The sequence below is a fragment of the Macaca mulatta genome, chromosome 8, assembly GCF_049350105.2.
Source record: "Macaca mulatta isolate MMU2019108-1 chromosome 8, T2T-MMU8v2.0, whole genome shotgun sequence".
NCBI classification, from domain to species: Eukaryota; Metazoa; Chordata; class Mammalia; order Primates; family Cercopithecidae; genus Macaca; species Macaca mulatta.
The window spans coordinates 107,138,203-107,156,555 of record NC_133413.1 but is presented as its reverse complement, the minus strand read 5'-3'; the positions used below and the strand labels follow the sequence as shown (position 1 = coordinate 107,156,555).

The 18,353-nt window shown below is 36.8% G+C and overlaps 1 protein-coding gene across 14 annotated transcripts in view; it reads right to left on the bottom strand.

The window, feature by feature from the left end:
* CPQ (carboxypeptidase Q) overlaps positions 1 to 18,353 on the bottom strand; it is a 492,586-nt gene that overhangs the window by 386,885 nt on the left and 87,348 nt on the right. The window contains exon 2 of one of the 14 annotated variants that reach the window (XM_077943881.1): positions 5,332 to 5,912. The exons of the other annotated variants lie outside the window; for them this stretch is intronic. The gene's annotated coding sequence lies outside the window, so the exon portion shown is untranslated. The remainder of the gene's footprint in view (positions 1 to 5,331; positions 5,913 to 18,353) is intronic. 14 annotated transcript variants of the gene reach the window in all.

The following is an 18,353-nucleotide window of genomic DNA, read 5'->3' as shown; positions in this document are numbered from 1 at the left end:
AATATGCTAATTATTCCAAAATTAATTTATATTTTTGACATAATGTCAAGCATTTTATTTGGCAAATATCGTGTATGAAAATAGTTCATTTGTTTAAAAAAGCAAAATCAGTGGAAATGTACCCAAATTCAATATTAAACTGCATTGTAACACATACAAAATAGTATAATGGTGGTATAAGAATCAATAGACAAATTAACGCAACAAAACAATCAGGCCTGAAAGAGAGCCTTGTACACATTGTAACTTAATACGTAACAGAACATACATCATAAACCAATATGGAAAAAATGGACTACTCTATAAATGGTTTGTGTAAAACTGGTTATGTATTTCAAAAGAAAAATATCAACTTGTGGTCTCACGTCACATCATATAAAAATTAATTTCAAATACATTTTAGAATTAAATGAAAATATATTTTAAAAGCTAAGCAGATAAATATTTACCACATTTTAGAGAGGAAGAATTTTCTAAATGTAATAGCACCAAAAGAAGTCACAGAATAAAATGGTGGAATGACACTGGTTAATGGAACCTGACTCCCAGTACCCTTAATGAAATGAACAGAAACAACTAATGACCAGTCAGAAATATATCATCAACACTCAGACACAAGAAGGGGCACAAACTCATACCAAGGAAGGGATATAACCTCATATCATGATATAATCAGAGCCATATATGACAAACCCACAGGCAATATTATACTGAATGGGCAAAAGCTGAAAACATTCCCCTTGAAAACTGGCACAAGACAAGGATGCCCTCTCTCACCACTCCTATTCAACATAGTGTTGGAAGTTCTGGCCAGGGCAATCAGGCAGGAGAAAGAAATAAAGAGTACTGAAATAGGAGAGGAAGTCAAATTATCTTTGTTTGCATATGACATGATCCTATACCTAGAAAACCCCATCGTCTCAGCCCAAAAGCATCTTAAACTGATAAGCAACTTCAGCAAAGTCTCAGGATACAAAATCAATGTGCAAAAATCACTAGCATTACTATACGCCAACAACAGGCAAGCAGAGCCAAATCATGAATGAACTCTCATTCACAATTGCTACAAAAAGAATAAAATGCCTAGGAATACAGCTAACAAGAGAAGAGAAGGACCTCTTCAAGGAGAATTGCAAACCACTGATCAAACAAATCAGAGAGGACACAAACAAATGGAGAAACATTCCATGCTCATGGATAGGAGGAATCAATATCGTCAAAATGGCCATACTGCCCAAACTAATTTAAAGATTCAATGCTATTTCCATTAAACTACCACCAACATTCTTCACAAAATTAGAAAAAAAAATTTTAAGTTTGTATGGAACAAAGAGGCTGAATAGTCAAGATAATCCTAAGCAAAAAGAACAAAGTTGGAGTCATCATGCTACCCAAATTAAAACTATACTACAAGTCTAAAGTAACCAAAACAGCATGGTACTGGTACAAAAACAGACACATAGAATGGAACAGAATAGGGAACTCAAAAATAAGACCACACACCTACAACCATCTGATCTTCAACAAACCTGACAAAAACGAACAACGGGGAAATGATTCCCTTTATAATAAATGGTGCTGGGAGAACTGGCTAGCCACATGCAGAAAATTGAAACTGGACCCCTTCCTTAAACCTTACACAAAAATTAACTCAAGATAGATTAAAGATGTAAATATAAAATCCAAAACTATAACAAACCTAGAACAAAATCTAGGCAATACGATTAAGAACACAGGCATGATCAAAGATTTCATTATGAAAACACTAAAAGCTTTCTTCTTTTGACTTAGGATTGTCTTGGAGATGCGGGCTCTTTTTTGGTTCCATATGAACTTTAAAGCAGTTTTTTCCAATTCTGTGAAGAAACTCATTGGTAGCTTGATGGGGATGGCATTGAATCTATAAATTACCTTGGGCAGTATGGCCATTTTCACGATATTGATTCTTCCTATCCATGAGCATGGTATGTTCGTCCATTTGTTTGTGTCCTCTTTTATTTCACTGAGCAGTGGTTTGTAGTTCTCCTTGAAGAGGTCCTTTACATCCCTTGTAAGTTGGATTCCTAGGTATTTTATTCTCTTTGAAGCAATTGTGAATGGAAGTTCATTCCTGATTTGGCTCTCTGTCACGCTACCTGACTTCAAACTATACTACAAGGCTACAGTAACCAAAACAGCATGGTACTGGTACCAAAACAGAGATATAGACCAATGGAACAGAACAGAGCCCTCAGAAATAATACCACACATCTACAGCCATCTGATCTTTGACAAACCTGAGAAAAACAAGAAATGGGGAAAGGATTCCCTATTTAATAAATGGTGCTGGGAAAATTGGCTAGCCATAAGTAGAAAGCTGAAACTGGATCCTTTCCTTACTCCTTATACGAAAATTAATTCAAGATGGATTAGACACTTAAATGTTAGACCTAATACCATAAAAATCCTAGAGGAAAACCTAGGTAGTACCATTCAGGACATAGGCATGGGCAAAGACTTCATGTCTAAAACACCAAAAGCAACGGCAGCAAAAGCCAAAATTGACAAATGGGATCTCATTAAACTAAAGAGCTTCTGCACAGCAAAAGAAACTACCATCAGAGTGAACAGGCAACCTACAGAATGGGAGAAAATTTTTGCAATCTACTCATCTGACAAAGGGCTAATATCCAGAACCTACAAAGAACTCAAACAAATTTACAAGAAAAAAACAAACAACCCCATCAAAAAGTGGGCAAAGGATATGAACAGACATTTCTCAAAAGAAGACATTCATACAGCCAACAGACACATGAAAAAATGCTCATCATCACTGGCCATCAGAGAAATGCAAATCAAAACCACAATGAGATACCATCTCACACCAGTTAGAATGGCGATCATTAAAAAGTCAGGAAACAACAGGTGCTGGAGAGGATGTGGAGAAATAGGAACACTTTTACACTGTTGGTGGGATTGTAAATTAGTTCAACCATTATGGAAAACAGTATGGCGATTCCTCAAGGATCTAGAACTAGATGTACCATATGACCCAGCCATCCCATTACTGGGTATATACCCAAAGGATTATAAATCATGCTGCTATAAAGACACATGCACACGTATGTTTATTGCAGCACTATTCACAATAGCAAAGACTTGGAATCAACCCAAATGTCCATCAGTGACAGATTGGATTAAGAAAATGTGGCACATATACACCATGGAATACTATGCAGCCATCAAAAAGGATGAGTTTGTGTCCTTTGTAGGGACATGGATGCAGCTGGAAACCATCATTCTTAGCAAACTATCACAAGAACAGAAAACCAAACACCGCATGTTCTCACTCATAGGTGGGAACTGAACAATGAGATCACTTGGACTCAAGAAGGGGAACATCACACACCGGGGCCTATCATGGGGAGGGAGGAGGGGGGAGGGGGGAGGGATTGCATTGGGAGTTATACCTGATGTAAATGACGAGTTGATGGGTGCAGCACACCAACATGGCACAAGTATACATATGTAACAAACCTGCACGTTATGCACATGTACTCTACAACTTAAAGTATAATAATAATAAATAAATTAAAAAAAAAAAAGAAAACACTAAAAGCAAAACTTGACAAATGGGATCTAATTAAACTAAAGAGCTTCTGCACAGCAAAAGAAACTATCATCAGAGTGAACAGACAACCTACAGAATGGGAGAAAATTTTTGCAATCTAATAATCTGAAAAAGGTCTAATATCTAGAATCTACAAGGAACTTGAACAAATTTACAAGAAAAAATTAAACAACCCCATTAAAAAGTGGGCAAGGGACATGAACAGACACTTCTCAAAAGAAGAGATTCATGCAGCCAACAAGCATAAAAGCTCGTCATCACTGGTCATTAGAGAAATGCAAATCAAAACCACAATGAAATACCATCTTATGCCAGTCAGAATGGTGGTTCATTGAAAAGTCAAGAAACAACAGATGCTGGCAGGTTTGTGAAGAAAAAGGAATGCTGTTACACTGTTGGTGGGAGTGTAAATTAGTTCAACCATTGTGGAAGACAGTGTGGAAATTCCTCAAAGATCTAGAAGCAGAAATGCCATTTGATCCAGCAATCCCATTACTGGGCATATACCTAAAGGAATATAAATCATTCCATTGTAAAGATACATGCACACATACGTTCATTGCAGCATTATTCACAATAGCAAAGACATGGAATCAACCCAAATGACCACCCAGGATAGACTGGATAAAGAAAATATGATTCATATACACAATGGAATACTATGCAACCATTAAAAGGAATGAGATCATGTCCTTTGCAGGGACATGGATGGAGCTGGATGCCATTATCCTCAGCAAACTAATGCAGGAACAGAAAACCAAATACCACATGCTCTCACTTATAAGTGGGACCTGAATTATGAGAGCACATGGACACATTGGGGGAAACAACACACAGTGAGGCCTGTTAGGAGAACAGTTCAGGGAAGGAAGAGCATCAGGAAGAACAGCTAATGGATGCTGGACTTAATACCTAGGTGACGGGATGATCTGTGCAGCAAACCACCATGGCACATGTTTACCTATGTAACAAACCTGCACATCCTGCACTTGTAACCCAGAACTTAAAATAAAAGTTGAAGAAAAAAAAAGAAAAGTGAAAACCAGGAAAAAAAAGAAAAGATCTCAGGAATCAAAAAGCAGCTATCCTACAGTCAGTTCCAGTGGAAGAAGATGAATGGATAAAATTTAGAAAATTCTCACCAGTATAACCTATACTACCAAGTTGGAAGTAAAGTGGTTCACCTATTCACTCAGTCATTGAATTTGCTAATACATATGACACATCTGTTCCAAGCACTATTCAGTCAACCTGGAGAATACCAATAAAGAAAAAATTATTTCTTTAAAATTTGAGTATTATATGTTATCTGTAGAAAATTTGTAACATCAAGGTAAACAAAAAAAAAAAATCTCTCAGTGACAACTTCCAGTAATTGTGTAGCATATGTGTGTGTATATATAATATATATACATGTATATACCTGTTTTACAAAAATTAATCATAATCTACCTATTATTTCATAAATGGATTTTTAAATCTGACAATATATCATATACCCCTTTGCTTTTCTATAAATATATCTCTACATCATTATTTGAATGCCTGTGTAATATTCCCTTGTATAGATTAATCAATTTGTTTAATCAGTTCCCTATTTTGGGACCTTTATAGTTGTTCTAAATAAATCTCTTTATACAAACATCCTGGTATACTTATTAGAGTACGTCATTAGGAAAAATTCTTAGAAGTAGAGTTGGTGGGAAAAACAGTATAAATACCTTTAACATTTTAAATACACCTTGCAAAACTGCACTCCAGAAAGGCTGTACCAATTTCTACTTCAGTCCTCCTCGCCAACAGTGTAAGGCACCTTTTTCCTCACATCCGAGCCAACACCCAGTACTAATCACTTTCTTGACTACTGTTCCCTTGCATTTCACTTATTCTCAAATTCTTCACCAGACCTGAACTAAGCCTTTTTCCCATCCAGAGTCCCCAGCTGATAGAAGAGCTCCTCTTCCAAGCTCTTCTATCCAGCCCTAGAAGGTCTTTGTTGTTTATTGACAAATGATTTCAGAGCATGATGAAAGATTGTGAATTCTTGACTTCTGATCTTTGCTGACTGGGATATCAAAGCATTGGCCCTAATCCAGATTTGAGACAGAAACAAGCCTATTTAATCTAAAAAGGTAGTTCCAAGCTTTTCAAACAGCCATCATCACATCACTCTCAATATATGAACTTTTCTTGACTGCTCTTTGACAGAGTTGAACCATTTCCCAGAGCGTGGAGAAAAGCCAGATCACTTGGTCAGTCTGTCATCGCAAATGGGTGCACATAAGATCCTGTGTTCTTGGTCCTACAGAATAAAGGTAAGAGGGATAAGGTTCTTAAGGAACAAAAATCTTAGTCAAAACAAGACATTCATTTAACATCAATTATTGAACATAAACTTTGTGCCATGACCCATAGAGGCAAGAGAGGAAGAGAGGGTATAAACAATAATTATTATTATTATAATGGTGTTAGATATTAGTTTTTTAAGTAGAGATAAACATACCAAGCAACCTGGGAAATATAGAGGAGAGAGTTGATGGTTGTTTCTATAAGGGTCAGAAAAGGCTTTGCAATAATGGTGACAAATCTACTGGGTCTTGAAAAATGAGCAGGAATTGTTTAAGAGGAAACTTCAGAAAGGCATTCCAGAAAGAGAACCACAGGGACACAGATCTTGTTACCCAACGGTGTTCACAAAAAAACCCACTGGTGCTCCATAAATGGAATCAAAGTAATTTATTATTTAAACCATATAAAAGCAATTTTGATTTTTTTAATTGATATATGGAATAGTCTTAATTTTAGGTTATTCTTACAAAAATACTTCTTTGGCATTTTTCTTCACTTTTCTAACAGAAAGAGGTAGCAAACAGTTAAAACAGATAGAAAAGAATATTAGGTAGAAAACTCAGAGAGCCAAACTAAATCCAGTGCTTGGTTTTTTTTATTATTAATAAATGCTTCTGGTCTAAAATGTTATCATATAGTAATATTTTATATGAATAAAATTCTCAGATCATACAATGAAGTAAACTATAAAACTATTTCATATTTAAAAAGAAAGAAAGAAACAAGGTGACTCTAGGTAATCAGCTACCTAAACTAGTTTGAGAATTAAAGTATTCCTGGCTGGATGAGGGTAAAAATTTGGGAGATAAAACTACAAAGATAAATAATACTTGGAAAGGTCTAGTAAGCCATGCTGAGAAATTAAGGGATTTTATTGCCAAAAAAAAGCAACATATTAATCATGTGAAGGACTTTTTTGTGTTTGTTGTTTTATGGACAAAAACACACCAAAAATCTCTGATGACGATATAAAGGATGGAAGTGAATAAGAAGAGACTGATTACCGTAGTAATGCACAAAAGAAATAGAAACAATGCTGATAATAAGCTGGAGGAGGCAGACATAAAAAACGAAAACAGTATATTGTCATCACATGCTAATTAGGTGATTTCTGGCAAATTTAAAATTACTAACGGCTCTGACATTAAAGAATAGTGAAGAAATCTGAAATGAAATCCGTAATTGCTGTCTGTCTTTGTCTTTCTCATTCAAAGGATCATAGAGCTGGAAGGAACCTTAGAATCTCCCTCATCCAGAGGTGCTCAAACTTTAGTTTGCATATTTGGTCAACTTGTCAAAAGGCAGATAAACAAGTGCCACTCCAGAGATTCCAATTCAGTACCCTGGATGGAGTCCAGGCATCTCAACTTTTAACAAGTCCCCTGGTGATTCTGGTCCATGTACTCCAAAGACTATGGTCTGAGAACCACTGACCTTATTGCAAACCCTTCACTTGCCATAAGAGAGAGCTGAGGCCAGGAAAGTAAAAAAGATAATAATCTAATCTTAAGACACTCTATAATTAGAACCTGTGGCTCCTCAGTAGTCCCCAATAATCTTTACACTACACATCTCTGACTGCGCAAGACAACCCTCTGTCATTTTGGGGCTAGCTGGATGAAACCAGAATATCCAATCTATAGAGTCACATAGATGAATTCTGAAAGCAAAAATTTTTCTCAAGTGTTTTTTTGGTCTCACATGCTCAGGTTACAGCACACTCACCTCAATGGTAGGCCTTTCTCAAAATCTGTTCACATTCTAGTAGGGATTCCATAACCATACTTTTCTCTATGAATTGGTCAGCACTTGCATGACCCATTCAAATAATGAGTCAAACAATTTTTTTTTTGAGACAAAGATTCGCTTTGTCACCCAGGCTGGAATGCAGTGAGACAATATCTGCTCACTGCACCTCCACCTCCTGGGTTCAAGTGATTTTCCTGCCTCAGCTTCTGGAGTAACTGGAATTACAGGTGTGCATGCCTGGCTAATGTTTGTATTTTTAGTAGAGACAGGGTTTCAACATGTTGGCCAGGCTGGTCTCGTACTCCCAACCTCAGGTGATCCACCTGCCTCAGCCTCCCAAAGTGCTGGGATTACAGGCATGAGCCACTGCACCTGGCCCAAACAAATTTTAAATACATCAAATCCCAGGTACCAACCATAGCATACCACTTAAAATCCAAGAATCAGAAACCTGTGGGAAATATTTTGGAACACACAATTGGCTAGTAGAGCTGTGGAGCTGAAAGACGCTAAAACTCTACCACTAGTTGGCAATTCTCGGCCTCCTTATGTCTCAGTTTCTTCATGTCCAAAGGCTATAATGAGATCTTTCCTATCCACATCAGAGCAACGTTATAGGAAGCACTTGTGAAATTGCTTTCACAAGGTTTAAAAGAACTACCCAAAACAAAAGTAAAGAATGTATAAAATCCTTCTTCATATACTTCAACTACCACTACTGGATACCTCGAGAGGTACAGTGCAGGGAGAGGCACAGGTCAATGAAAGCTCCGGGAAGAAATAATGCTTGTGGCTGTGCTTTAAAAGAAGGGGAAATGGTTACTTGATGAATTAGCAGTAAGGATAAAGAAAATAAGTGAACAGAGCGGAGTCTACAGAGGGACCAGCTTGATGAGGCTGCTGCTGACAGGTTTTTCTATTCTTACGGGCTCTTGGCCTTCATGTGGTAGAATGTGTCAACAAAGCAAGGCACAAAGGACAATGAATTCCCCACTTCCCAGTGAATACTGGCTATTTACTAAATACCATCTGTAAAATAATATTACATTGTAGAAATATTTGTATTTTAAATATTATGAATGTATTATTAAGCGTTTTAATATATTAACATGCTATTAAATGGAGTCTCTCAGCTTTTGCATTGCTTGGCTCCAATATTTCAAATTAAAGAAACTTACACTGCACTTAAACACACATGACTTGTTTTTCTCCTATCTAAACAGGCCAAATAGACTTTCATCAAGTCATCATCAAATAGGGTTTTATTAAAGTCCCCACCTGTACACATCACATAACACTGCAGTGAGTTAAGGAGGCGAAGTGAAGAAAGGACAAGTTCACATTGCGGCTAGTTTCAGAAGGTAGGGAGAGTTTTGAAAAGCATACATTTGTTAAGCTCTGGCACAGTTTCAATAACCTCATGGAAATTGAAATAGACCATAATTAATGGTCATCTAATCCAAGCATCTGTTCTAAAGTACAATATTCCACTCAAAGTAAAACTCTCACTATAATAGTCCTGACACATGATCACATTATCTCTGTTTAGAAATGCCCAGTGATGGGATGCTCACCACTTCAAATGATAGTTCATTACTTTTTTTTTTTTTTTTTTTTTTTTTTACCAATTTTAATTATAAAAAGTATTCTTCCTCCATTTGGTATTTAACAGTTCACCTCTCTGTGATATAATTCAGTAAAAAGAACAAGGGTTTTAGAGTCATACAAAATTGAGTATGAGTCCCAATTCTGCCAGTTACTAGTTGTTTGACTTCAAGTAACTTCTTTAATCTCTCTGAGCCTCATTTTTCTCACCTATAAAATAAGGATGATGAGCCCTTCCCTCAGTGGTTTGTTTCATGAATTAAGTTATATGTGAAAAGTATTTAGCAATTTTCCTGGCACATAACAGCTGCTCAAGGAATAAGATATTCTTCTACTCATTTGCTCTAGTTCTGTCATTTGTTGCTCAAGTTTTAATCCCTCTTTTATATACATATCATAGTCCCTTAAATATAGGATGATGGTGAACTTCTTTCCTGAAACTGCTCTTCACCCCACTAACCATCTCCAGTTCCTGATACTGTTTTTTTTTTTTTTTTTTTGAGATGGAGTCTTGCTCTGTTGCCCAGGCTGGAGTGCAGTGGCACAATCTCAGCTCACTGCAGCACCTGCCTCCTGGGTTCAAGCGATTCTCCTTTCTCAGCCTCCTAAGTAGCTGGGATTACAGGCATGCACCACCACGCCCAGTTAATTTTTGTATTTTCAGTAGAGATGGGGTTTCACCAGGTTGGTCAGGCTGGTCTTGAACTCCTGACCTTGTGATCCGCCCATCTCGGCTTCCCAAAGTGCTGGGATTACAGGTGTGAGCCACCACACCTGGCCTCCTGTATCCTTTTACACTGCCATTTAACCCTAAGTCACTATGCTATTGGGGGCCATAAGGATAGTTCAAAATAATAGGATGTGGATCAGTGATTGGGTGATTCAGTGGTTGGAACATCGTTCAACCAACGGATGTGGAACAATCTAGATCAACACTTCAGTCCAAACCATTATGAGATGACAGAAATGAATCCAAATATAATATTAATCATGATCAATGTAAATTGCCTAGATTACCTGGTTAAAAGACAAATATTGTCAGACTGGATTAAAAAGAAAATACAACTCTAAGTTATTTGCAAGAGACACCATCTAAAGCTTAATATACAAAAATTTAAAACAAAACAAGAATTTAATGTCAAATTTATAGAACAATCAAGAAAACACCAATTTAAAAAACTGGTAAAGTCTTATTATCAGACAAAATAGACTTAAAGGCAAAAGGATTACTGATAAAAAAGATCACTACATAAGATCTCCATTCATCGAGAAGATATAACAATTTACATATGTATGCACTTAATGACACAGATTTCAAAGTATAAGGCAAAAAATGTCTGGACTACAGAGAAATGGACGAATCCACATAAATGGAAGATTTTAACATATCTCCTCACTAACTGATATGTCAAACAACAACAAATCAATAATGAAATAAAAATTTGAACAGCACAAGGTTAATTGAATGTGTATCTATGAAACAATGCATCTAACAACTTGAAAATACACATTCTTTTCAAGCACACATGGTTTATAAAAATTAACCACATTTCAGGCCATAAAATAGATATTGACAAATTTCAGAGAATCTATATCTCATACATTGCAATATCTGACAAAAAAGTTAAATCAACAATCAGCAGCAAAAAGAACTATCAAAGAAAATTACACATTAGAAAATTCAAAAACATACTTCTAAATTACTCATGGGCTATAGAAGAACAAAAATTAGAAAATACTAAAAAATAGAAAATACATACAACTGAAAGAACAAAAGTTCTACAAATCAAGAATTGTGAGATGCAGAGGGAGACAGATTTAGAGCCATTTATAACTTAAATATACATAATATTAAAATCCAAAGTAAAAAGATTTATAACCTTAAATACTTGTAATAAGAAACAAGAAAGGGTGAAAAATTAATAAGTTAAACCTCTGTGATGGTTTATAATGAGTGTCAACTTGATTGGATTGAGGGATACAAAGTATTAATCCTGAGTGTGTCTGTGTGGCTGTTGCCAAAAGCGATTAACATTTGAGTCAGTGGGCTGGGGAAGGCAGATCCACCCTTAATCTGGTGGGCACAAAATAATCAGCTTCCAGTGAATACAAAGCAGGCAGAAAAACATGAAAGAGGTGAGACATGGCTAGTCTCCCAGCCCACATCTTTTTCTCGTGCCGGATGCTTCCTGCCCTCAAACAGTGGACTACACATTCTTCAGTTTTGGGACTTGGACAGGCTCTCCTTGCTCCTCAGCTTGCAGACAGCATATTGTGGGGCCTTGTAATCATGTAAGTTAATACTTAATAAACTCATATATATATATGTGTGTGTATATATATATCCTATTAGTTCTGTGTGTGTGTATGTGTATATATATATCCTATTTGTTCTGTGTGTGTGTGTGTGTATATATATATATCCTATTAGTTCTATCCCTCTAAGAGAACCCTAATACAACAACCAACTTTAAAAAGTTAAGAAAAGAGCAAACAGGAATAATATAAAAATTGAGAAGATAAAGACAAGAGGAAGAAATTAATAAAACAGAAAGCAAAGATAGAAGGAAACAACAGAGTCAAATATTGGTTCTTTGCAAAAACTAATAAAATTGGCATACCTCCGGCAAAAGTGAATGAGAAAAACAGAAAGAGGGCACAAATAATATTATGAATAAAAAAGGGACACAACTACAGATGTAGCAGATATTAAAAAGGTAATAAGAGAAATTTACTGAATCCCTTAGGTGAAATAGACATATTCCTAGAAAAGTATGAACTACCAATATGGGCTCAGAGAGATTTAGAAAGTCTCTAATGTCTATTAATTATTAAAGAAATAAAATCTACAACATTCTATAATAACCAAGTAGTAGCCACAATTGCAATTGCTGGCCAGATATGATAGCTTCATTAGAGCAGATTAACACAATATCTGACATGTAGTATGCAGCCATTTATCTGACAAATGCATTCTTTTCCATCCCTATCAATAAGGAAGCAGTATCCATTTACATAGGTTAGGCAACAATACACATTTCCCAGCTGTGAGTGGAGCTCAAAACACCAAAGGGCTCTCCAGCAGGTTCAGGTTGTCATAAAAGTGACCCTGTGACTTATGCAATATGATATGACAAAACTTTTGGTTCTTGGGGTTTCTGTGGTTTGAAAAGACACCATGTGGATTTTACAGAAAGAAAGAGTAGAATCATAACATAAGCGGTTCCCCAGGGTTCTAAAACAAAGCATGCCATCTTTAGCAAGGAACTACATAACATTCAAAAAGCAGCTCTTGGAACACTACTGAGCCCTGGTAGAGACTGAGCATCTGACCATAGAACCTCAAGCTACCCCACAATAAGAAATAACCACATTAAGCTGAGTTCTAACAAACCCACAAATTCATATGATTAGGCAGGTCTGGTAGTACTCCATCATAAGATGGAAATTATACATCCAGGATTGGACAAAGGCAGGGCCAGGGGGCACAAGCAAATTGCATGACTCTCAAACCCATATCATCCATTTCTCTTCAAACGATACCTGTAGCCCTGTGTTGAGTCCCTAATGGCCAACTGAAAAAGGGAAAACTAGTTCATAAATGAATCGGCTCAGTATCTCAGTGTGACCCAAAAATGGACTGCCGTTGCACAACAACCCTCCCTGAGGGATGGCCTCAAAAGACAGCAAAGAGGGGAAAATCTTTCCAATGAACGAAGGCATACACTAAGTCATCCTCTTTGTGCGGACAGGAAGTGTCTTGCTGTTAGAAGATATGAGGATTAATAAATAGTGAAGAATACCCTGGCTAATTGAGCAGGCACCTGAAAGAAAAGATTGAAAGATCTGGAAGAAGAAGATCTGAGTAAAGGCCTGTCTGCAGATGGGTCTATGGAAGCGGCCACAATGTGGATTTTTATGGAGTATGTTATGACTCACCAGAAGGAATACCCCCACCCCCACAAAGAAACACCCAATAACCAAGAAGACAGAATAACACATCTGACATGACCCAGCTTTTGTTTGGGGACACAGTCCAAAGAAGTTACACCAATTTACATTTTTCCTATTAGTGTAGAAATTACTTTGTTCCACATCCTCTCCCAAATTTATTTTCCGATTTTTTTTTTTGTTTTTGGAAGGATTGTAGTATGCCTCTTAAAGGCTACACTTCTAAAATCTTCACAATGAAACAGAAGCTGGAACACTTAGTCATACCCACAAGGGTTTCTGCAACCTTGAGAAGCCTCTTAAAGCTACCAAGCTGCTACAGACAATGGGCTGAGCACATGCCTTTGCAGATTCAGCTGGAAGTTATTGAAGGCTTAATATATGCCAGGCCCTAGGCTAGTACTACAGGCATAAAGGGAATAAACAAGGGAGATTTGGTTCTCTATTCATATGAAGCTTACATTAGTGGAGACAGATAATATACTAAAATTACACAAATAATCATATAGATAAACTTATGATAAGTGTTCTGAAAAAAGCATAGTGGTACTATTTAATATGAAAACATACAGGATGGGGCCCAAGAGTCAAGGAAGTTAAAGAACGTGTTCCTGAAAAGTCACATTTAAGCAGAACAGCAAAAAGAGTTTAGCCAGGCAGACAGAGAGAGAGAAAGAGAGAGCGTGCAAACAAGCACTGCAGATAAAAGTAAGAGAGTATGTGAAAATCCTCACACAGGAAGAGAGAGAAACATAGCAAAATAAAGAAGGAATGAGTAGTAGATAAATGGAGCCAGATCACAAAGGCCTTGTAGGTCACCACAGGATTTTGGACTCAAGTATAAAAGCCTGGGAAGTGGTCAGAGGAATTTTTTTTTTTCTTTTTTTTTGAGATGGAGTCTTGTTCTGTCACCCAGGCTGGAATGCAGTGGTGCGATCTCAGCTCACTGCAACCTCCACCTCCCAGGTTCATGCCATTCTCCTGCCTCAGCCTCCCGAGTAGCTGGGACTACAGGCACCCGCCACCACGCCCGTCTAATTTTTTGTATTTTTAGTAGAGACGGGGTTTCACCATTTTAGCCAGGATGGTCTCGATCTCCTGACCTCGTGATCTGCCTGCCTGGGCCTCCCAAAGTGCTGGGATTACAGGCGTGACCCACCATGCCCGGCCTATCAGAGGATTTTAAGTGGGAGTGTGGCATGCTGAGATTTGCCTTTGACAAAACAGGCTGCAACATGGAGAATGGACTGGAGAATATCCAAAGAGGATGTGGGAAGCCTGTTAGAGACTATTGCAGCCATCTAGGAGGTAGCAGCCTACTTAAAGAGATGACCTTAGAGATGGAATAATGTAATCCGGACCTAGATGTACTCTGGAGGTAGAACTGACAGGACTTAGTGAAAGACAATTTTGGAAGATGGGGTGTAGAAATGAGGAAGATGACGTGTCTCAAATAACTCTTTTTCTGGCAAGGACAACTAAGTCGTGTGATTGAGCCCATACTGCTACATACAGATGTGCACACTGTAATTAATGCCTCTTAGAGGTGTACTATGTTCTGCCTTTAAAACCACATATGACAGGCATGTCAGGGCCAATTACTGAATTGGAGAGCACTAGCAGAGAAGCATATTTTGGGAGAAAAATTAGTTTAGATTTAAACGTTTCCATAAAGAAGATAGTCTAATTGAAACTAAGTGCAGGTTCACAACTTATATTCATCTTACTCAAAATTTTCCAAGGCTGTGAATATGGTAGCCACACTTAGCTACTGAGTACTTCAATATGGTCACTCCAAATTGAGATAGGCTGTAATTGTAAAATACCTCCCAGATTTCAAAGAAATCCTAGATTTCAAAGATTTTTTCAGGGAAAAAAATGAGATACCTCATTATTTACACTGATTACATGTTAAAATGATAATATTTTTGACATATTGAATTAAATGTGTTATTAAAATTTTACTTTACTTGTTTCTTTTCTTAATGTGATTACTGGAAAATAATATAATCATATATGGGGTTTACACTGTATTTCTATTGGCAGAGCTGTTAAAAGAAATACCTGAACCATGTATTCACTATTAACCGTCTTCACTAAGTAATGATAGATTGAAAAAGTTCATTGTTAAAACTGGAAAAAGGAAAATAAAGATGTGCTAAAAATCAAGACCATAATACATAAAGTCATGTATTAATTAAATACAAAGTGTAGGATTAAAATTCCTCATCTACAAATTTCATCTCTTCACCAACACTGAGAATAGTCACAAGTTAGGCAGGAGATGACATGTCATCAATGTCTTATCTTTGGTAGGAATGGAGGAGGCTTTTAAACGTCCTGGCAACGTGAAGGTATAAAGGAAAGTAAATTTAGTCATGTTAGGGTAAAATTTAAATAGATTTGAAATAGAAGTCATGTGTGGAGATTTGAGGAGGGTCTATATGAAAAACTCTATATACCACTCTGTTCCAGTCATCAAAATGTATACCTGTAATCCTGAAAATGCCTTTGTGTTTGTTTAGCTGGAGTTTATAGGAGACTCTTTTCGAAATGAATATACTCATATCAGGATAAAACATTGAGTCCTACCACTGATTAGTCTCTCATATATACCTTGATCGGAACTACCTTAATCACATTCTTTTCTCAGACAACTCACTAACATAGAAATATTTTTAAAAAACAGAAATTTTCTTCAGAATACAAAATTCTAAAGGGCGTAGTCTTTCAATGGGGAAGTTGTGGACAAGTGAACTCTGATTACCTCAGAGCTATGTAGGGCCCCTGTTCAGGACCTGGATGTGAGTATAGGTATGCCAGATAGCAGGAAGATAACGTGTGAACGAGGCAGCAGTTTAGACAGTATCCCAATGTGGCAAGAAATTGTGTGGTCTCCGCTTCAAATTGCAAATTGCTAAAAGAGATCCTATGATCCCAAATAAGCATCTTTAACATTTTACTTCTTAGGAAATTTTTCTTCTCATCTATTAAGCATGGAAATCTTTAAAGAAAAAAAAAAGAAGAATGGAAAGTAAAAATACATCTACTACATTAAAGTGCAGTAGCAACCAAAACCACAATCATGGTATTTTGGATAATAATACGTGAATAAGATAATTACAAAAAAAATGTTTTAAAGACTAAGGGTCATCCCCACTGAGCCCACAAACATCTTAATTGGCCTAAGCACCTACCCCTTCGTGCCATTCCTCCATTTATCCAGATGCCAGAAAGAAAAGAAAGTTTCTCTGGAAGGTTCTACATTGTGAATGCTGAGGAAACTAAAAGGCATTTTTCATTCTGTAGAGGTTGGAGATGTGCAGAGAACATAATGTGGAAATTGTCGCCAGCTTTGTGAAAGATAAACAGGAAATACCACCGCTGGCCATGTTTAGACTGCAATCACTAGTTCAATGACTGTGACAGGGTCAGACTCAAATGAGTTTTTCCTGTAATAGATTTTACACCACTTTTGATTTGTGTATTCTACTCAGTATTATTCAATTACAGATCATCTGACGTTGTAATTCCCCAAGCCTCAGACTTCTCTTTTGTCATCTCCCTGACCACTTACAACCATTTCACTATTTACTAATGTCTGGGTGGGAAGAGGAGGAAGGAGGAAGTTAAATTCATATCAATCAATTTCACTTCTTAGCAATACATTAAAATATTTTTATATTTTATTACTTACTTCTTATATTTACTTCTTAGTATATTATATATAGTATATTATATAGTATATATAGTATATTTACTTCTTAGTAAAATATTCATAAGGGGAATAAGCAGGGTTTCTATATTATCTGGGAATTTTGTTTAACCATATTGGAACAAAAAAATAGGGATGAATATGTTCATGTTTCTTCATTCCTGCTTAAAAATCTATTGTTTACCAAAAAAATCAAAAACTCCTCCCTCAGTCATGAACCTGCTCCTCTGGTCCACAGAGAACTCCTTCCCACCTCAACACTCCCAGCCCTTCCACTATGCCTATTATGGATCTTAATACCTTTTTCATATGGTCGTTTCCATTAAAATGGACTTTGCCTTGTTCCCTTCCCGTTGATTAATAGTTCATCTGAATTATAGAGCATTTCCTGAGTCAATTCATGGAAGCTCCTGGCTTCTCCCTTAGCACTCAGCAGTGAACAAACTCTCACTCCCACCCCACCTCCATTTATTCCTATGATGCTGCAAGTCAATCAGGAATTTTAGATCCATCATGGGTAAAGGGAATCTGTGTACACCCTAAAATATGAGCATAATATGAAGGTAACTGAAGTTCCCAGATTAAACCAAACCATCAACCCCATCCCAGGACAGACCTGAAAGCTTGCAGTAGCCTGGAGGAAAGCCTGAACTACTGAAGGAGCTAATCTCTACTGAGAGTACACTAGCATATATCCAACTTTAGTCTTCATTACAACCTGTGAGATAGGTATCATCTCTAATTAAGATATAAGAGAACTGAGGATCAGACAGTTTAGGTATAGTTGTACAAAGTCATACAGTTAATAAGTTAATTGAAAGAACCAGAGTTCTAGATGTAGATGGTTAAAACCCTGTAAACTCTGGACCAGTCATTTTTCAAATAGTCCTACTCTTCAGACCCTAATTCTTTGAAGACACTGCTTTAGGAAGATGAGAGGGTTTGAAAGAAACGGGGAGTGGGTGTAGCAAATGGTGCCTACTCAGCCAGGCTTCAAGAGCACCTTACATAAAGCACCTCCACTTTTATCTGTTTTATGCATTGGGTTTCCATAAGGTTTATTGGATGCAGGGAGGTGTTGAATGTATCTTTTTTAAACCAAAGGCATATATATGTATATACACACACACACACACACACACACATACATACATACACACACATATATATACACACATATATATACACACACACACATACATACATACACACACATATATATACACACACACATACACACACACACACATACACACACATACATATACACACATATATATACACACACACACATACACATACACACACACACACACACACACACACACACGGTTAATTGATCTAGATCAGTGGTCTCAAACTTAGATACTCATT